A 21,364-nucleotide genomic window follows, 5' to 3' on the forward strand; every position below is an offset into this window, starting at 1 on the left:
TATTTAAATGAGTGATTATTCTTTATAATCGATTAAATCAATTTGTTTAACTGTTGCAGCCCTAATCCTCTGTATTCACCCGGTCTCCTGATGTGTTTCGTTTTGATGATTTTGATGTCATAACCATTCTCACTAATAGAGAATGGTTATCAAGAGAATAGGTATCAAGGTATCATAGTAATCCTTGATAAATGCATTAATCCTTGAAATAAATGCCTTCTTAGAATCTTTAGATCAGTCTTTGTGTCTATGTACTGCCCCAGAGGGGAAACCAAAACATTTGGAGGGGTCACCAGCATTTCTGAATATGCGCAAAGTAATTACAATCTGAATATAAAAATAAATCCATGTTTTCTAAGTTAAATGTTTTTTTGGCTTTCGCCACAACATTTTGTATATATTTTATAGAGGGACAGACAGTATGCTGACAGGAAATGTGGAGAGAGATGGGGGGGGGGGGGGAAGACATGCAGTAAAGGTCGTCAGGATCGGGAGTCGAACCCACGGCACACTGCCAGACTGGATTACCAGCCAAGGTGCCTGGACCACTGAGCCACGGCCCAGGCCATGTTTTCTAAATTAACCCATTTTGGGCGGGAACCCCTTTTAGTGTTTTAAGCATTACATTATACTTTAGCTATTGAAAAATAGCAGATCTACAAGCTCATAGCGCGCCACCGAGTGGCGCGCTACGAGCTTGTAGGTCTGCTAATTTTGAAAAATCGTGAAAATGCGGCACAAATCTTTGAAAATTGAACATATATTCTTTCAGAAGACTTTTTTAAATTTTGATGTTAGGCCTAAATGGGTTCATATTTCAGTAAAAGCACAGTCACGATACAGACTATTTAGGTAATTAGTAGTAAAAGTTTTCGGATGAACATTTCTGCGTGGGTGGCACTGAAAACTCCACAGATTGTGTGATTGATCGATGTGATTTGGGTGTCTGGTTTAATCTTAGTTTTTCCACTGACGTGCGTCAGAACCTGCTCAGACACAAAGGGCTGATCGATGCACAGCCTCAACTCGCCCACTGTGAGCTTCTCACTTGCGGGTCGAGGTTGACATCGTGGGGTGTTGGGATAACAACACACCCGGTGTTAGGTGTGTGATATCTTTTTATGGATCTTAGTATCTTACCAACAGCAAGATGCATCCACCACATTGTTCCATCCACCGTCCACAGGCTGTTGAGAGCCACTGTTTCATGTACAGTATTCATTTGCGATACATATATTAACCTTTGGCTGTTGAGCCTGCGTGAATGGTCTATCTCAGTGGAAGGAGGGGGGTCATGAGCCCTGGACAAGTCTTTTTGGCGGGGTCGTCGGCCACAAAGGTTGAGAAGCGCTGGTCTATACCAGGGGTTCTCAACCCGTGGGTCGCGACCCCTCGGGGGGTCGCCAAATTATTTTGGGGGGTCCCCAAATTACTTTAAAAAAAAACTGAATGGCTGGAAAATGGAAATAAATAGTTTACATAGTACACATAGTACATGCATACACCTTCCCTAATATCTGGTTTCATTATTTATTTATGGTGTATTGTCTCTATTATTTAGGTCATTGTAGCAGTCAATTTATATTGGGGGTCGGGAGGGGGCGGGGCGGGGGTCCCGAGACATTGCCAAAGCATTTCCGTGGGTCCCCGGCCAAAAACGTTGAGAACCCCTGGTCTATACAATAGTATTCCATGAACAATGCAGATTCCAAAGGCAACAAAAGTAAAATGTATAACATACATTTGAATTAGAATTGGAACATGGAACATGGCCTCTGGTCTCACTTGTACTATATGAACAAAGGACAATAATAAAACAAATAGACTGGTTGGTTCAGTTAATGTTTTTATGACATGCCCTGCCTGTCACAATACACGATAAACACAATGGTTTTTTTTCTTCATATTTACTCAAGATAACATCTCTTGTCTTAACCCATTTTGGGAGGGAACCCCTTTTGGTGTTAGCATTATGTTATGCTTTAGCTATTGAAAAATAGCAGATCTACAAGCTCATAGCGCGCCACCGAGTGGCGCGCTACGAGCTTGTAGGTCTGCTATTTTTGAAAAATCGAAGAACGACTGACATAGAAACAGCTTTTTCAGAAAACTGTCAGGATGTAGAAGACATTTTTTAAATCTGATCTCAGGTAAAAATGGGTTAAACCAGCACTTCTCTATTTTACTTCCCAGTCTTTTTTTAAAAAGATATTCAAAGCTTTAATTATTGATGAGGACAGTTCCTAGTTACAATGTTAAATAGTGGAGTGGTTCATCATGATTCACACTGGATTGTAGATATATACAGTAAATTGTATGGAACTAGGCTAGGGCTGTATCTATCAATTATGTTCTTTGCTGATTATTCTATCAATTGAATAATGGAGATAATAATACCAAATGTATGCCCTACTGTTTACAGGAAAATGGCGGCCCTACTAAGCTCACAACGTGTCGCATCACGTAGTTAGCTTGTATTGTCTGTATTTTCTCCATTCATGATACTGTATTTATAAAAAAGAAAAACTAAATTCAAAATGTCCCCCAAAATGTTGATTGATTATTTGTATTATAATTGAATAAATTAATAATACATGTCCATGCATGCATTATGCTAATAGTCTCTACCCCAATAACCCATTCAGGCCTGACGTCGAAATTAAAAAAAAATCTTCTAAATCATGACAATTTTCTGAAAGATTTAAGGCACATTTTAACGATTTTTCAAAAATAGCAGACCTACAAGTTCATAGCACGGCACTCTGTGCCGCGCTATGAGCTTGTAGATCTGCTATTTTTCAATAGCTAAATTATAACATGATGTATGTAACACCAAAAGGGGTTCCCGCTCAAAATGGGATAACAAAACAAATGGTCTCTACTGATCTTCATACAGCAGGGGGTCACCAACATGTCCGTGGCAATTTTTAGATGTTCTGTTTTTACTCACCATTATAGTGTTCCCATTTACTGAATGTCAAGGCTCCAGAGTTTTCGCCAGAATAAGTATGGCAATTATTTATTATGCCACTACTGGCACATTAGGAGAATATAGGAGTCCACTAGTAGTCTAGTATTAGTGGTTCTCAAATGTTTTATTTGCAAGGATGCAATTGTTTTATCTGTAACTCTGAGAGTGTTCAAATGGAATTATGGGTCCGTTGGGTTCCGTTTGAACACTCTCAGAGTTACAGACCTGTTATTCAGGGCTTTTTTATGTGATTCTGGTATTACTATTATTATTATTATCCCATTTTGACCTGAGATCAGATTCTAAAAATGTCTTCTACATCCTGACAGTTTTCTGAAAAAGCTATGTTTCTATGTCAGTCGTTCTTTGATTTTTCAAAAATAGCAGACCTACAAGCTCGTAGCGCGCCACTCGGTGACGCGCTATGAGCTTGTAGATCTGCTATTTTTCAATAGCAGATCTACAACATAACATAATGCACCAAAAGGGGTTCCTGCCCAAAATGGGTTAATATTATTATTATTATTATTATTATATTGTCCACTCATTTTGTATGTCCGTGGCAAAAACATTATGTTGACAAAAATGTCCACCACAAGCCAACATGACCCCTGTCATACAGTAATAATACAATGTTTGAGTAGTAGGGAGTTCTCACAGCTAAAAAGAAATAAAGTTAGGCAACCACACATTCAGTAGGTGGCAGTAGAGCGCCACAGCTCAGGCAGCAGTGACTCCCAATGCATAATATCTCAACAACATTGTTCCCCTTGCAGTTGTTGCTTGGAGCAAGGTTGTTGAGGACCTTAACCTGGCAGACCTTATGGATCGTGTTCATTATGAGCAGTGATTATTAACACGGGTAGGCACCAATGCCAGGTCAGTTGTGTGCGTTAAGAGAGGAGCCCTTGTAATTACTCAGTAGGACGTTCTGTGGTACAGGCTTCTCCTTTAACCTCAACGTTGGGGTGCGGGGGGGGGGGGGGGGGGGTGCGTGTGTGTGTGTGCACTTCTACGATCGATTCCTATCTCCTTCTGCCTTCCACTATCTCTGTGTCCTCTCCCCCCCCCCCCCCACCCCCTTCTGTTGCATACGAAGAGAGGGGAGCCTAACTCTTTTCTCAAACTATCCAGCACTGTCTGTGAATGCTTTTGTCAAGCCTTACACTGACTGTCGTAGTAAACATTTGGACTGCTAATTTAACTCTTAAGTGTGTACGAAATGGTTAAATCAGCTCCCAGGAGCTGTGCAGCACTTGTCTTTTTGTTTTCTTCGTCCCCAAAATTTAAAAATAGATAACAGATTTCCTTCAGTTTAAAAACAAGACCAAAAAAATATGCCACCCAGATGTTATTCCCTTATGTAACAGATGCAATATGGTTCTCTCATCCATTTAGTTTGGAAATGCTCCAAGCTCTGCTCACGTCAGACTGAATTCTTCTCAAGATTTTGGAGAGCCTTGAAGCGCTTCTCTGTTCTCTGGTGCTGCTCTCCCCCAAGGATGCTAAATCCCATCCATTAAATGCAGCATATTTGAATGAATTCAGTTCTGTTCAAATAGAATGAGATGGAGGGTTATTGGTTAACAACAAATATTCTAAATTATAAAAAAATAAATGGTACATATAGATCTACAATTACACCACAACACATTGTGATCTTGTAGATCTTCTATTTAAAACCTGCAAGACGCCCTGAGGGCGAGAAGCGAGGCGAGGTTGTGTTTTTTTGTAATTGTCTTCAGGCCGGGTAGGGCGTAAAATGTGTGCGGATTAGTAAGGCTAGGCAGGGCCTCGGGCCAGCCCAGTTAGGGCCCAGGTATAGGGCCAGGCCTTAATTTTCGGGCCTGTTGGGCCAGGTCAGATGTAGAGTTGCTGGCCGGCTCCATATATAAGCATATCTAGGTGGTTACAATTTACAATTTAGGCATTTAGAAGACACTCTTAATCCGGAGCGACTTTCAGTAAGAAGGAACAAAAGACATGGTAATACATCAAATACATAAAAATAGTCATCATGAATCAAAACGTATGCTAAGAACCTACTGTAACAGTGGAATATCTATATAATGAACTATGCTTTTATACTATATAGGGCTGTCTTACATACAATGCTATCTAGGTGATGATCCAGTCTTCTCCATGTATGTCTATCCAGTAGGGGTGCAACTTTACATTTTAACAGCGATACGATATGTATCATTCTTGATACATGGACGATATTGGTTCATTATGGCGATACGATACGATTCAATGATTCAAAATCGATACAGTAACTATTTAGCAAATACATTAAATATGTGTGAAACTTGTGGATAGTGCAGGTTTTTTAAGGGATAGATTTATTATTATGGATTATAAATCATCATCATCATCATCATCATCATCATCATCATCATACTATAATTCTGACAATGTCTGTCTGAATGAATGAATGTGTGTCACTGTGACTGCCGTAGCTCCTCACTGCCTGCACCAATCACTCCCACTTTTCACACAGGCATTGACCATAATAATATGGAGGTCTTAACGAAGCCCTTTTTCCAATTTAACAACTTATACATTAATAATTTATTTATTAGTGAATTAAAAATGCGGAAGACTGCCGGAAGTACCTCCTCCGGACCTCAAATTTGAGGTCCGGGGTGACGTATGGGTGACGTAGGGAGTCCTACGTGTTAAAGCACGGGTCCGCCTGCAGACCTTCCTCTTACCACTAGGGCCCAGTGCTTCAACGTTGGAGTAGAAGTGGAGTAGAAGCCTTGCCTTCAGTAAGTAACATATCACCATAACGTTGCAGTAACACATTTTAATTGTGCAACACAAAATATGGACAAATCAAATGGTCTTCAACAGGGGGTCCTCAGAGTTTTTACTGGGTGGGCCACCAAATCTTTGTGTGATGTGGATTTTATTTTTAACTAGTTAAACGGTCAACCCTAGATTCTCTATTCAATTTCTGAGGGAGACAATTTGTGAGCCAAAAAATCTACAAGTACACGACGCAAAAGTTAAAGTTTACCAAGTATTGAGGGTTTCAGTTCTGAAATAAACAAAAAACATGAATTCACATAACAATGATATTCTACTATCTACTCGCAGGGGTGCCCAAAAGGTAGATCGCGATCTACCAGTAGATCACAAACGCTGTGCAGGTAGATCACATGACATGCCCCTAGAGTATTTAATTTAAATATATTGAAGAAAAAAAACGATAAAGAAAAAAAAAAACATTTCTCCCCCTCTATTTCCCATTCCAAGTGCATTTGTCTTATACTGTACAGAATGTAACACAAACTCTACTATTCCGAAGCCCCCTCAGGTACATATTTAAACTATTTTCAGCAATGGTATAATAATTGATTTGGTGGGTAGATCTTGCCGAGCTGGTCATTTTGAAAGTAGCTCTCAAGTCAAAAAGTGTGGGCACCCCTGGTGTAGGGTGTGTAGGATGGGTGACAAATTCCAAATGTACTTTGTTAGCTTTCTCTCTCCATTCTGTCATAAACTATAGTAAAACCAAACCAAAACAGGGTGGCGGTGGTCAGGGGGTAGAGTGGATGGATGGTAACTGCAAGGTTGCCAGTTCGAACCCAGGCTCCCCCAGAGTTGGTGTCGAAGTGTCCTTGCACTATATATATTTCTAAACCTATGAAACATTTCAAAGATTCCATTTCAGGCACCGTAAGATAAACCTAAATAGGTTTGAATGGGGTTTCTAGGTGTAAGTACAGTATGTAGGACTAGTAGCATGCCAAAGTTTGTGCTATTATTTGCCATTGAGAATGCATTGGGTGTTTAAGTTAAATAACTCCAACTACAAATCATTTCAAAGTAAAAAGTTCCAGCATGTGTCTCCACAGTAAGCTGAATTATAAAATGTGTGAATGGAGTTTATAGGTGAAAGTGATTTTTTTTACGTGCCATAGAGCTGCCATTGAGCCCCATTATAAATTTCTCAAATTTGAAAGCACTATATATTTCTAAAACTATGAAACATTTCAAAGATTCCATTTCAGGCAAACATGTCCACCGTAAGATGAACCTAAATAGGTTTGAATTGGGTTTCTATAGGTGTAAGTATGTAGGACTAGTAGCATGCCAAAGTTTGTGCTATTGCCATTGAGAATGCATTGGGCGTTTAAGTTAAATAACTCCGAAACTACAAATCATTTCAAAGTAAAAAGTTCCAGCATGTGTCTCCACAGTAAGCTGAATTATAAAATGTGTGAATGGAGTTTCTAGGTGAAAGTGCTTTTTTGACGTGCCAATATCTGCCATTGAGCCCCATTGTGAATTTCTCAAATTTGAAAGCACTATATTTCTAAAACTGTGAAACATTTCAAAGATTTCTTTTCAGGCAAACATGTCCACCGTAAGATGAACCTAAATAGGTTTGAATGGGGTTTCTAGGTGTAAGTATGTAGGACTAGTAGCATGGCAAAGTTTGTGCTATTGCCATTGAGAATGCATTGGGCGTTTTATTTAAATACGGGGGGGGACATATTTTGACAGCAGAAACTGCCTGTCATAATTTCTCCCTATTCCAAAGCCCCCCCCCAGGTACATTATATATTTAAACTATTTTCAGCAATGGTACACTTATTTTTTCAGTGGGTAGATCTTGAGCTGGTCATTTTGAAAGTAGATCTCACGTCATAAATGTGTGGGCACCCCTGATCTACTGTGTGACAAAGTTTAATCTGCAACACAATATTATACTATTGTGTAGTGTGGGGGTCCCTGCTTCATCTCTCTCTCTCAACTAAGGGGTCCTTGGCCTGAAAAACATTGAGGGCCCCTGCTCTACATCAAATCTCTTTGGCGAAAATAGCTGATCTACAAGCTCACAAGGCAACACATTTGAAACAGACTTATAGCATGTCATGTAGACAGCACAATAATTGCATTGTATGTAGTCATAGCACATCATAGAACATATGTATAGCATAGTATAGTATATATGTATAGTTAATATGTATAGCGTCATTATATAGATATGTTCTAGTTACGTTCTTAGCTTACGCATGTTTCTTGATAAATGCATTTTATATATGTGATGTATTCCCATACTTTTGTTCTTGCCTAATGTAAATCGCTCTGGATTAAGAGCGTCTGCTAAATGCCTAAATTGTAAATTGTAATTGTGAGCTGTTGCCAAAGACACATCGCAAGCGCCCACACAACCTGCCCTGCACGGACAAAACACGGTCAGTGGCCAAAGACATCGCTGACTGCCTTCGTTCAAAATGTACGATTTGTGTAACGCGTAGCGTTAGACGCAAGCATGCTGCGTTTATAATAGGAATGTCCCGATGTCCCTTCCGGGTTAGGGTTACGGTTCCCGATACCACAATTTCTGTGTTAGCCGATACCGATACTGAATACAATACCAGTGTTGTGATCTCGTTTATAGCCATCTAGCTATATATCTCGTGTTGTGTTTATAGCAGACTCCTCACTCATTATATGCACTGTTTGGGCAACTCGAAAGCAAACCTACCTACCTGCCATTGTGTCAACCCCTTACTCCTGTATCGGATCTGTGGTTAGACTGGCATATTTGCCGATACCACCCGATATGACAAATAAGGGCCGATACCGATACAGTATCGGGACATCTCTAGTTTATAATAATGACACCTAATAATTGTAATAGTTTGTAAACCTGAGGTGCTAGAACAAAAAAGAAAAAAAGACGGTCTTCATCCTCCATTCACTGCAGGTACAGTACATACTCTGAATTGACACTACTGCAGTTGGCCAAATGCCCCTCTCTGTCCCAACATGGGAGTCTGTACTTGCTTTCCAAGATCTATAGCCCATAGATATTCTGTCACTCCAACTCCACTCAGTGGTTGAGAAGTGGGACATTGATGACTTGTGCGTTGTGTTTGCTTTGGGCACACTCCCAAGCACTGCACTACTTAGTGACTGGATTAGTGCATCAATTAGCCAGCTATTGGATGCAGGGAGCGTTGTTGATTGATTTAGATGCCGTGCAAGTTGTTGGTGCAGGGACAACATCAACACATCACGTTCAAGCCTAGGCTGATCTGAACCTGAACCTGAGTTAGGACTCAGGAATAAAATGAAGGTGCAAAGGATTGCAAGGCGAGCATTTGCTTTCTTCTAGGGCTGGGAAGATACAATATCGATATTGTGATATGAGACTCCATATTTTCTGTCGTGATTATTGGTGTACCATGATCATTACATGATCATCAGGTACCACCTAAACTTAAGCCTCACCCACAGCTGTTGCATGATAATGGGGGAGGGGGGGGGGGGGTATATTAGAGTAATGATAACTCCATAGACGAGAGAGTAAAAATCAAGGGACTCCATCTTTAAAATTAATGTTTTCCCTTCCAAAATATCAAAAATAGCCTATCTACAAGCACTCAAGGCATCACATTGTGACACTGTATATTATCACAATACTATACATATAGCCACACGTAAACTAGTATTGTGCTTCTGTAGTTATCCAGCAGAGTGAAAAAATAAAACGCCAGTTTTATTGTGTTATTAATGTGACAGTTCTTCACCATACAGATGGACGGAATTATGAGTTATTTTTCAAAGAAAATCCCAGATCGTAGCTTTAAACATATCTCTACGCCTTGGCATCTGTGAGGGTCTCTCTCAGCTCAACGCCTCTTGAATATTTCAAGGCCAGGGACTGACCCATGAGCATTTCACCCTTATTCAAGGCCAGGGACTGACCCATGAGGCCAGGGACTGACCCATGAGCATTTCACCCTTATTCAAGGCCAGGGACTGACCCATGAGGCCAGGGACTGACCCATGAGCATTTCACCCTTATTCAAGGCCAGGGACTGACCCATGAGGCCAGGGACTGACCCATGAGCATTTCACCCTTATTCAAGGCCAGGGACTGACCCATGAGGCCAGGGACTGACCCATGAGCATTTCACCCTTATTCAAGGCCAGGGACTGACCCGTGAGGCCAGGGACTGACCCGTGAGCATTTCACCCTTATTCAAGGCCAGGGACTGACCCGTGAGCATTTCACCCTTATTCAAGGCCAGGGACTGACCCGTGAGCATTTCACCCTTATTCAAGGCCAGGGACTGACCCATGAGCATCCCCCCCCCCCCCCCCCCCCCCCCCTCCCCTTTTGTGTGTCTGTGGTTTTGTCCAGAGCAAATCACCCATGTTTTAGAATTGGACTGATTATACATATACTAATTTCAAAACTGAAAATAAACCTAGTTAAAAATTCAAATAAACAAATAAAAACACTTAATTGACTATAGGGTACCCCAAGTTTCTGTACTTGATCCCATATGTTTTCCCGTCTACAGCAAATATCTTTGGCAAAAATAGACGATCTACATCTATGTAGATCTGCTATTTTTCCATAATGTGTTTGCCTATTATGACATTCCCAGAATAGGGTCCCTAGGAATCATGTAGTTAGGACAAAGCAAGTGGGACAGACAGCTAGGAATCATGTAGTTAGGACAAAGCAAGTGGGACAGACAGCTAGGAATCATGTAGTTAGGACAAAGCAAGTGGGACAGACAGCTAGGAATCATGTAGTTAGGACAAAGCAAGTGGGACAGACAGCGGGAGAGACATACCCCCCCCCCCCCCCCACACACACTACCACCACCACCACCACCACCATTGTTATGCAGCATATGGAGTGTGTTTAAACCATTTAGGCCTGACGTCGAAATTTAAAAAAAATGTCTTCAAAATCCTGACAGTTTTCTGAAAAACCTTATGTTTCTGTATCAGTGGTTCGCAATATTTCATGTCAAGAACTCCAAAAATTACATGTAATATGCCTCCGCCCCCCCCATCTGAAAATATGTTCTTCCAGGGACCCCCCAGAAGCAAAGATTTGAGTTAAAATGTTCACTCTGTAAGTCTGTAATAATATATATTCAAAGATTTGAGGCACGTTTTCACGATTTTTCAAAAATAGCAGACCTACAAGTTCATAGCGCGGCACTCGGTGCCGCGCTATGAGCTTGTAGATCTGCTATTTTTTAATAGTTAAAACACCAAAAAGGGGTTCCCGCCCAAAATGGGTTAACACACACCAGTGGCTCCTGTACAAGTCATTTATGTCATCTGTGCGTCGCATTCATTCATTATTCCCAACGTCAAAGGGTCCGTCTGCTCGACGATCCCCTTGTAGCCAAGTGTGAAGAGAAAACGGCTGAAAACTCTGATTGAATCTGGCGGGGCTCTTTGATGTGTGGCCGTTTCAGCATATTTTGGGGTTCTGCTCCCTCAGTTGGAAGTGTGTGTGTGTGCACGTGTCCGTCCATCCGTCCGTGTGTGTGCATGTGTGTGCGTGAGCGCGTGCATATCCATCCAGCTCTAGTTTGAAATACCATTGACCTGATATTGGATAATTGTTGATCAAAATGTGTGGACTGTGACTGTGTGTGTGACTGTGTGTGTGCGTGTGCATCCAGCTTTAGTTTGAAATACCATTGACCTGATATTGGATAATTGTTGATCAAAATGTGTGGACTGTGACTGTGTGTGTGACTGTGTGTGTGCGTGTGCATCCAGCTTTAGTTTGAAATACCATTGACCTGATATTGGATGATTGTTGATCAAAGTGTGTGTGTGAATACGCACAGGGAACAGTGTTTCTGGACATGATCATTTGGAATAAAGTTTGTTTCTGTGTGTGAGTGTTAAGCACGGCTAGACATGTTGTGGCAAGGCTTCTAGTTTAGGAGCAGGGGTCAAATAATGAATTCATGAATGAAGTCAGTAGGTGTTCCTTGCAAGTGTGTGCGTGCGTGTGTGTGCGCGTGTGTGTGTGTGTTCTGTGTGTGCGTGCGTGTGTGTGTGTGTGTGTGTTCTGTGTGTGCGTGCATGTGTGTGTGTTCTGTGTGTGAGTGCAAACGATTGAAAACTACAAAGAGCCACTGTTGATACACTCATATGAAACCGCCATCACTTATTTTATCTCTGGCTACTCTTGCTGCACAGTACACACACACACACACACACACACACACACACACACACACACACACACACACACACACACACACACACACACACACACACACACACACACACACACACACACACACACACACACTTGTCCAACCCTTATCAGGAGTGGTCGGGGTGTCGATAAATAGAACCATCCTCTGGGTCCTGTTATTTCCTCTGCTGCAATTAACGTCCCCATCTGCTAACCTGTGATTAACGATGTTTACCCAGACAACACAACCAACAACTCACACCTTCTCTCTCTTCTCTTCTCTTCTCTCTTCTCTTCTCTTCTCTTCTCTTCTCTTCTCTTCTCTTCCACCCATACAACACAACGAACAACTCACACCTTCTCTTCTCTTCACCCATACAACACAACGAACAACTCACACCTTCTCTCTCTTCTCTTCTCTTCTCTTCTCTTCTCTTCTCTTCTCTTCTCTTCTCTTCTCTTCTCTTCTCTTCCTTCTCTTCTCTTCCCTTCCCTTCCCTTCCCTTCCCTTCCCTTCCCTTCCCTTCCCTTCTCTTCTCTTCTCTTCTCTTCTCTTCTCTTCTCTTCTCTTCTCTTCTCTTAACGATGTTTACCCATACAACACAACGAACAACTCACACCTTCCCTTCTCTTCTCTTCTCTTCCCTTCTCTTCTCTTCTCTTCTCTTCCCTTCCCTTCCCTTCCCTTCCCTTCCCTTCCTTCTCTTCTCTTCTCTTCTCTTCTCTTCTCTTCTCTTCTCTTAACGATGTTTACCCATACAACACAACGAACAACTCACACCTTCCCTTCTCTTCTCTTCTCTTCTCTTCTCTTCTCTTCTCTTCTCTTCTCTTCTCTTCTCTTCTCTTCTCTTCTCTTCTCTTCTCCTTCTCTTCTCTTCTCTGCCATTCCCACGGTCCTTTCAGTGTTGAATACCTCCAGAAATTGTCAAGGGAGTCCAACTAGTTTTGATAATGGTGGAAAAACAAAAGTCGGTTGGTGGATTTTGTTGTTGTTGCAAAGCATAGTTTGAGTAAGAATAGGATAGAGACAGGTCAAAGAGTGTGTGTGTGTGTGTGTGTGTGTGTGTGTGTGTGTGTGTGTGTGTGTGTGTGTGTGTGTGTGTGTGTGTGTGTGTGTGTGTGTGTGTGTGTGTGTGTGTGTGTGTGTGTGTGTGTGTGTGAGTGAGAGAGCGTCAGGCATGCCCAAATATCTCTATGCAGATGTCAGAACAACATTGTGATGTCAGAACAGGCCAGCTCCATATATGGAGATCTAGGGGTCATGTCCAGAGTCCGGTTCAGAGGCTTTTGTGCTGATTCTGGACAACCGGCGATCCGACAGACTGGACACCGGGCACTGCACTCCCTGTGGTGGTGTGGTGTGGAACACGTGTGTCGAATTTGATGTCGTTGTGGGGGTGAACGCCGGTTCTCGAAGTTACGTGGATTACGTCATGGACATAAGACCTTTTGTTTTGTTGGGTCTTTTCCTACACTGAAGCACAACTAGTCAAATAGTTGAGTTGCGCTTGGTGTTCACCCCTGTATACCGCCCACCTGTGGTGTCGCTACAAACAGGCCAGTATTAGACGATTGACAGTGGCCTACAATGACTGTATGAGGCTGCTACTGAGAGCTCCAAGAAGCTCCAGTGCAAGCCAGATGTTCGTCAGTGTTGGGGTCCCCACCTGCTCTGCTGTGCTGTGCAATCTTATGTATAGATTTATGTGCAGAGTATCTGAGTCAGTAAATGACATCATTGATGTCATTACTAACCCGTTACGTAGTTCTGTCAGGTTCTCCTCCAGACTGTGGAACCATTGTCTGTATGTTCGAAACTGAACATTGTGGAACTCTTTTTATTGTATATTTCTTTCTATATTATCTTTTTTATCTATTGTATTGTTGTTTTGTACTGTGATATGGATTCCCCTGAGTCTGCAATAAAGATTGAATTGAATTGTTCTCTTTTGAATGTTGAAAAGATATCTTGCTGGATACACAGGCAAGAACTTCAGACAGCGATCCTTTCTTAGAGAGAAAGTGAAAGCGGACTTATAAACATGAAACACTATGCCAATGTGTCTATGCGGTTCTTTAAGTCCACGCCTGAGTTAATTTAACACTTAAAATTGCCATACCAGGGTGAGGAATGTCTGCCCCAGAGCCATAAAATAACACTTCATCTCGTGAAAAAATAAATAAATAATAACTCTCAACTCAACACTATGAGTAACTGTCACTGTTAAATCAATGCTTAATCAATTTTGGGCGGGAACCCCTTTTGGTGTTAGCATTATGTTATGCTTTAGCTATTGAAAAATAGCAGATCTACAAGCTCGTAGCGCGCCACTCGGTGGCGCGCTTGTAGATCTGCTATTTTTGAAAAGTCTTGAAAAAGGGGCCGCAAATCTCTGAATATATATTTCAGAGCGAACATTCTTAACTAAAATTTGGCTTCTGGGCGGTCCCTGGAACTACATATTTTGAGATGGGGGTCCGTGGCCCAATAGAGATAATTCTGGGGGTCCTTGACATTAAAAAGGTTGAGCACAACTGACATAGAAACATGGGTTTTTCAGAAAAATGTTAGGTTTTGAAGCCTTTTTTTTTTTAATCGACCTCAGTCTAAAATGGGTTAATAACACTGGGAAATGTTCTGTGTACGGGATCTATATACGGTAAGCTAGATGACAAACTGGAGGCTCTCGGGTGACGGGAAAATGCAAAACCATGCCTGTGTGTGACCCGTGACTTATCTTACCTGATCTTTCGTCCTCACTTTGTGGTAAATCAATATGCTGTTTCCATTTCCATTGTGCTGTTGCTGCCATATCTCCCTCATGTTAAAAACTTTGGTCATATGATTATATTGAAGTTATAATTATGCAGCTTGTTTCCCTGCTGTGTCTGGAGGCAACAGGGAAACAGATGCAGAGAGAGAGAGAGAAAAAAAAAGAAAATCAAGAAAGGAAAAAAGGCTCCATAAAAGCCTCCTAAACATACATTCAATCACACCACTTAGGTAAATGAGCCCATTTCCCATGCTTTTTGCAATTTGCTATAACCCGTTCTGACCTGAGATCAGATTCTAAAAACGTCTTCTACATCCTGACAGTTTTTCTGAAAAAGCTATGTTTCTATGTCAGTGGTTCTTCGATTTTTCAAAAATAGCAGACCTACAAGCTCGTAGCGCGCCACGAGCTTGTAGATCTGCTATTTTTCAATAGCTAAAGCATAACATAATGCTAACATAACATAACATAATAACATAATGCATAACATAATGGGGCGACTGTGGCTCAAGAGGTAGAGCAGGTCGTCCAATGATCCATTGGGTCGGCGGTTCGAATCCCGGCTCCTCCATGTCCACATGTCGAAGTGTCCTTGGGCAAGACACTGAACCCCAAATTGCTCGCGATATGTTATAGTTGGTACCTTGCATGGCTTCCGCTGCCATCGGTGTATGAATGTGTGTGTGAATGGGTGAATGTAATGCACAATCTATGTAAAGCACCTTGGATAAAGGTGCTATATAAATGCACCATTTACCATTTACCAAAAGGGGTTCCCGCCCAAAATGTGATAATCTAATGAGAAAACGCTGCTTGCTGTGCAGAGAGAGGCTGTACAGCAACATACTGGGGAGGTTACAGCAAGCGATCAATTAGATAGCATTTCTTTCCCCCACAATGCAGTTACTAATTGCCAATTAGCTACACTGAAAAAGTGCGTTTTCTCGTTTTATTTGTGTGCGATACGACGACATGGAGCCGAGCAGATATTATCTGCTGAATGAAGTGAAAGAGACATCTTTGCTCCTTGGCTTCTGACTGAGGCCCTTTGCTGTTTAACCCATTTTGGGTGGGAACCCCTTTTGGTGTTTAAGCATTATGTTATACTTTAGCTATTGAAAAATAGCAGATCTACAAGCTCATAGCGCGGCACTCGGAACTTGTAGGTCTGCTATTTTTTTTTTTATCGTGAAAATGTGCCTTTTTTGAGAACCACTGATACAGAAACATACGGTTTTTCAGAAAACTGTCAGGATTTCGAAGACATTTTTTAAATTTCGACGTCGGGCCTAAATGGGTTAAAATTGGGAAATTGGGATGATGCCTGCAGTCAAGGTTTAGTTATTTAGCTGGGTTTCTATACATGGAATGAATACTATTTTTGGATGGATTTTTTCTTCATTCTACCTTTTTTATTTATAAAAAAAGGTGAAAAGGTTACTGACATGAAGTTTTCAATAATGTGCCTGTGATTCCTTGTACAATCTGAACTATCAGCTACCATCACTGCAACACATCCTGAGAAACCAAGCTGCAATCAATCATACCCATGTACTGTAATGTGTGTAACGAATTACAAGGAATTTAATTAGTATGTCTTCTGAAATGTGAGGCTCATTGTACCAGAGTGGTATCCAAAATCTCCCGGCGGCACGCACGCACGCACACACGCACGCACGCACGCACGCACGCACGCACGCACGCACACACACGAGCACGCTCACACATACAACTGTATAACCTACACCCACCAAAAAAACGTTCAGGTTTTTATTTTTAATATGAATCATTGAGCGTTTCGTGAAAAGATTTGTTGTCGATTAAAGGCATATTCAGTGATTTTACTTAATTCAAATATCACTTATTTTTTCTTTTTTTCTGGATAATCCTCCCTACTATAGAGTGTGCTGACCATATAAGGAGTTCATCCCTGTCCCCAGTGAGCCCCTGGGGTAAAAAAAACATAGTTTCAGTTTTGGTGGCGGGTGGCAAAGCCTTCATCCAATCAGGATGAGAGGGGCCTTCCTCCAATCATGATCGACTGGGGGCGGGCCTTGGTGCACATGCTGTTGGCCTGTTGCACTTCCCCCCACTGTAGAGCGTGCATGTGCACATTTTGTTACCGGGGCGGACTGGGTGGTTTTCCAAATCACCCAAATCACTGAATGCTCCTTTAAATAAACGGTACAGTAAGTTCCGTTGCTCTCCCCAGGTTGGCGAAGGGTGTGTATAGAGCCCAGGATCACATTAGATAATTGACACAGGGGTGAAAAATGGGTTACAAAATCGTGGGATAAAATATTATTAAAAATATATATATATATACAGTTCAGTGAACACTTACAGTACCTGTTTAAGTTGCATGTAAAGACACAGCTTATATATTGTCACTGCCAGGCAGAAACCTTGTATCTCCATCTTTTTATCTGTCTATATTTTTTCATAAATTATTGCTCTATTTTAACACTTCTTCGTGTGACATTATCGCAAAACTAGTGAGAATAGCCGATCTACAGTATAAGCTTACAACACGTTCCATTGTAATGTGTTGTTGTGAGCTTGTCAATCTGCTATTTCAGAAAATCTTTGAATCTGTAAACATGTAATGTAATTGACACCATAAGGGATGTCTGGTTGAAAGTGGTTAAGTCTGTCTTTGGGAAGTATTTAACCCATTCTGGGCAGGAACCCCTTTTGGTGTTTTAACTAAGCATTATGTTATACTTTAGCTATTGAAAAATAGCAGATCTACAAGCTCATAGCACGCCACTGAGTGGCGCGCTACAAGCGTGTAGGTCTGCTATTTTTGAAAAATCGTAAAAATGCGGCACAAATCTTTGAATATATATTCTTTCAGAGCGAACGTTTTTTTTTATTTCGACGTCTTAAACAATGAAAAGTATTAACAAGAAACTTCTGACTAAATAATAACTACATTGATTTGATCCGGAACCCTGAAGGTTCTTTATTCCATTTCCAGAAAAGTAAAAGTGTTTGACCAAGAAGGTTTCCACCCCTAAAATAACTGTGTGTGTGTGTGTGTGTGTGTGTGTGTGTGTGTGTGTGTGTGTGTGTGTGTGTGTGTGTGTGTGTGTGTGTGTGTGTGTGTGTGTGTGTGTGTGTGTGTGTGTGTGTGTGTGTGTGTGTGTGTGTGTGTGTGTGTGTGTGTGTGTGTGTGTGTGTGTGTGTGTGTGTGTGTGTGTGTGTGTGTCATTGAACCCACTTCAATGCACGGACAATACAATAACTCTACGCGTGCCGTGTTGGAGAATTGTTGACACTGACTTGGCTGTGTGTGTGTGTGTGTGTGTGTGTGAGAGACTTGGCTGTGTTCAAGGCTGCCGGCTTTTCACTGAAAATTGATTGATAAATTCCAGAGGAGCTGCCAGTGCTAGAAGACATCCTCACACTCAGATTATTTCTTAAGTAAAAGTAGCAATACCACAATATAAACACACTCTGTATATACACTTTTTTTTTTTTTTTCCCGTGTTTACAAAAGTACTATTATCACAATATACTTAAAGTAAAAGTAAAACATACTTTCAAAATTCTGTTGGACATATTAAATTCTCAAAATTGTACTCAAGTACTGAATCTACTTAGATACTTTCCACCACTATCGATCACACTGGGGTTTTGGGGGGGGGGGGGGGGCACGCAAGTGTCCTCAAAAGGCAATGACGGATCAGAGTTATCTGAACATACAATTATCACTTACAATGCTTACAATGGTCAGTTTGAAAAGGTCAGTTTGCTTACAGTGGTCAGTTTGAAAAGGTATGCTGTCATTGGGCCAGGCTGTTCAACTTAAGGATAATTGTTGTTGCCTTTGCAAGGTCTGCTTATTTACAGTTAGTTTTCCGTCTGTTGTCCTTTCACTGGGCATTTAGAGAGTCGAAGGTTAAGGCCACCGTTAAGTATTAGTTGTTAAGTCTCTCAGAACGGAGACGTTTTCAGTTTGTTTATCAGAACAGTCAGGTTTATCACACACACACGCACACACACGCAGGCAGTCAGGCACGCACGCACATACGCATGCATAGACACTAGCTGGTAACACAATTGGAATGGATGGTAAAAAATGCACAATGCTGAAATGTAAAGAGAAAACTTTTTATTTATTTATTTACCCAGGGAAGTAGCTGAGCACAGGCGCTCATTTTCAGCAACGCCCTGCACATAGAAACACACAGACAGACACACACACACACACACACACACACACACACACACACACACACACACACACACACACACACACACACACACACACACACACACACACACACACACACTAAAACCTAGGAGCTGACCAGTACAACCACAGTCTTATACTGTTGGCCACTAAGCAGCTCCAGGGGGAGCAGTTGGGGGTTCAGTGCCTTGCTCAAGGGCACTTCAGCGGTGTTGGGTGAGTGATGACCAATCACTTCCCCACCCAGATTTTTCCTGCCCGTCCGGGGAATCGAACCGGCAACCTCTCGGCAACAAGGGCGCTCCTCTAACCCTTAGGCCACCGCTACAATAAATGACAGGGAAGAAGAACGGAATCAATATAACTGGTCCATCTTTAGTTTCCTTAGTCAAGTCGTGCTTGTTAATTGTTCCTCATGCCACGTCCTCCTTAAACAGTTCTACTGCTTATTCCGTGTTTCCCGCATTATAATCAAATATCTGGATTATTGCCTGGATTGCTGCCTGGATTGTTTTATTACCTTTAGATCATACGCTGAAGTATTTGGGCGTTTGATCCGTGAAAATCCGGTCCAAATCCGTTCCTCAGTTTGTTTTTGTACGATCGCACCACCCGCCATCTTGCCAAGCAGAATGGAGGGGGCTGTGAGGCTGTTGTAGTCAGACAAAACCCCCGTCCACTTGCATTGGACTCAATTTCCCAGAAGCCCTAGCAGCCCAGCATAAGTTTCGATTTCCGGTTTTGTCATCATAACATGAAGCTAACTCCCTCTGCTCCGCGGAACGACTGACTTTCTTTTTAATTATTAAAATTCGGCGATTTAGACACATAAAACAAATAGCGGGAAACGCGTAATAAGCAGGGCATATCGTTTGATCAATCAATTTAAGGCCCTGAAACTGTTAATAAAGTAAGTATTAAACTTGTAGAATTAATAAAAAGTAATACAATTGTGTGTGTGTGGGCGTGCGTGCGTGCGTGCGTGCGTGCGTGCGTGCGTGCGTGCGCGCAAGCAAGTTGGGGACTGTAAGTGGACGCAGTGAGTGAGAACCGGTGCTGCGTTTGCGTGACTAGACTCACATTCAATACTGTACATCTGTCTATGTGGGAACACTCAACAAGTGTGTGTGTGTGTGTGTGCGTGTCTGCGTGCGTGCATCATTGACTGGGAGCGGGCAGCAGACAAAGCAGAGTCATCAATATTGGTCACTGGCTATTGATTAGCTGCCTATTGATTAGGATGGGCAGTGTGTGTGTGTGTGTGTGTGTGTGTTGAGGGGGTCAGAGGGGTTGTGCACAGATTCCTATCCCAGTCATTGTTTAGGGTCACTGGCAAACTCAATTGGCTGTGGGAGCTCCATGGGAAACAAGCGGCTGACGTCGATACGAACGGCTTCTGCCCCGTTGGCTGCTGTCACTCACTATTAAGGCGCTTCTGGGTCTGGGAATGGCAGCAGGGTGAACTGTTGGCGGGTCATGGGTTTAGTAGGTTAGGCCAGTCTAAAGGCGTTCACTAGGACACAAGGGCATTCTGTGTTCGGTGTACATAATCTTTTAACTAGCTTCCATATTGACTGGCAAACATCTGTTGACTGTTGAGACTAGCGGTCAAACCCAAGTACAGTTAAAAAGTATTGTGTTTTTGTCACACCGAGGCGGTCCAAGGCCAGTGAGTCCCTCCATCTGCGCCTTGGTCTGCCCCGAGGTCTCCTCCCAGTGAGACGTGCATCGAGGACCTCCCTAGGACCTCACATTTGTTACATGTTAAAAAAAAATATTTTCATGGGAGCTCATTTTGGTACTGTATGTGGATTTGTGCTGGTCCAATTTCACTAGGTTTTGAGATCTGCATGTCTTTTCTATGGTTAGTACCATGGTTTTGTGATTATGCATAGAGCAGGGGTGCCCAAAAGGTAGATCACGATCTACCAGTAGATCACAAAGGCTGTGCAGGTAGATCACATGATATGCCCCTAAATAATATTTCATTTAAATATTTATAGACATCAAAACGGCCTGTCAGCTCAAACCCACAATGCAATATTTTGTTGTTTTGCTGTGCACAAAAACGTTTGTAGCATTACAAATCAAATACAAAAAACTCTCCCCCTCTATGTCCCATTCCAAGTGCATTGGTCTTATATGTAACGCCAGCTCCGCTATTCCAAAGCCCCCTCCGGTACTATTTGAGCAACCCACCTTTTTTTCGGTGGGTAGATCTTGTTGAGCTGGTCATTTTGAAAGTAGCTCTCTAGTGTGGGCACCCCTGGCCTAGAGCCTAGGTGGGTCGTTCAGAGGTGCAAAAGATGTCCGTGTTTGTGAATGTACATCCACATGTTGGCATCTATACATCTACTATACTACTACTATAATTGCAAAATTACACAAGATTCCAGTTCACTTTGGTAACTCAACTGCACATGCAGTAC

General features: G+C 42.0%; 1 protein-coding gene across 1 annotated transcript in view; it reads left to right on the forward strand.

The window, feature by feature from the left end:
• LOC306932398 (dehydrogenase/reductase SDR family member 13-like) overlaps nucleotides 1-21,364 on the forward strand; it is a 65,336-nt gene that overhangs the window by 15,234 nt on the left and 28,738 nt on the right. The window lies entirely within an intron of this gene.

This window comes from Electrona antarctica (assembly GCF_951216825.1).
Source record: "Electrona antarctica genome assembly, chromosome: 11".
NCBI classification, from domain to species: domain Eukaryota; kingdom Metazoa; phylum Chordata; class Actinopteri; order Myctophiformes; family Myctophidae; genus Electrona; species Electrona antarctica.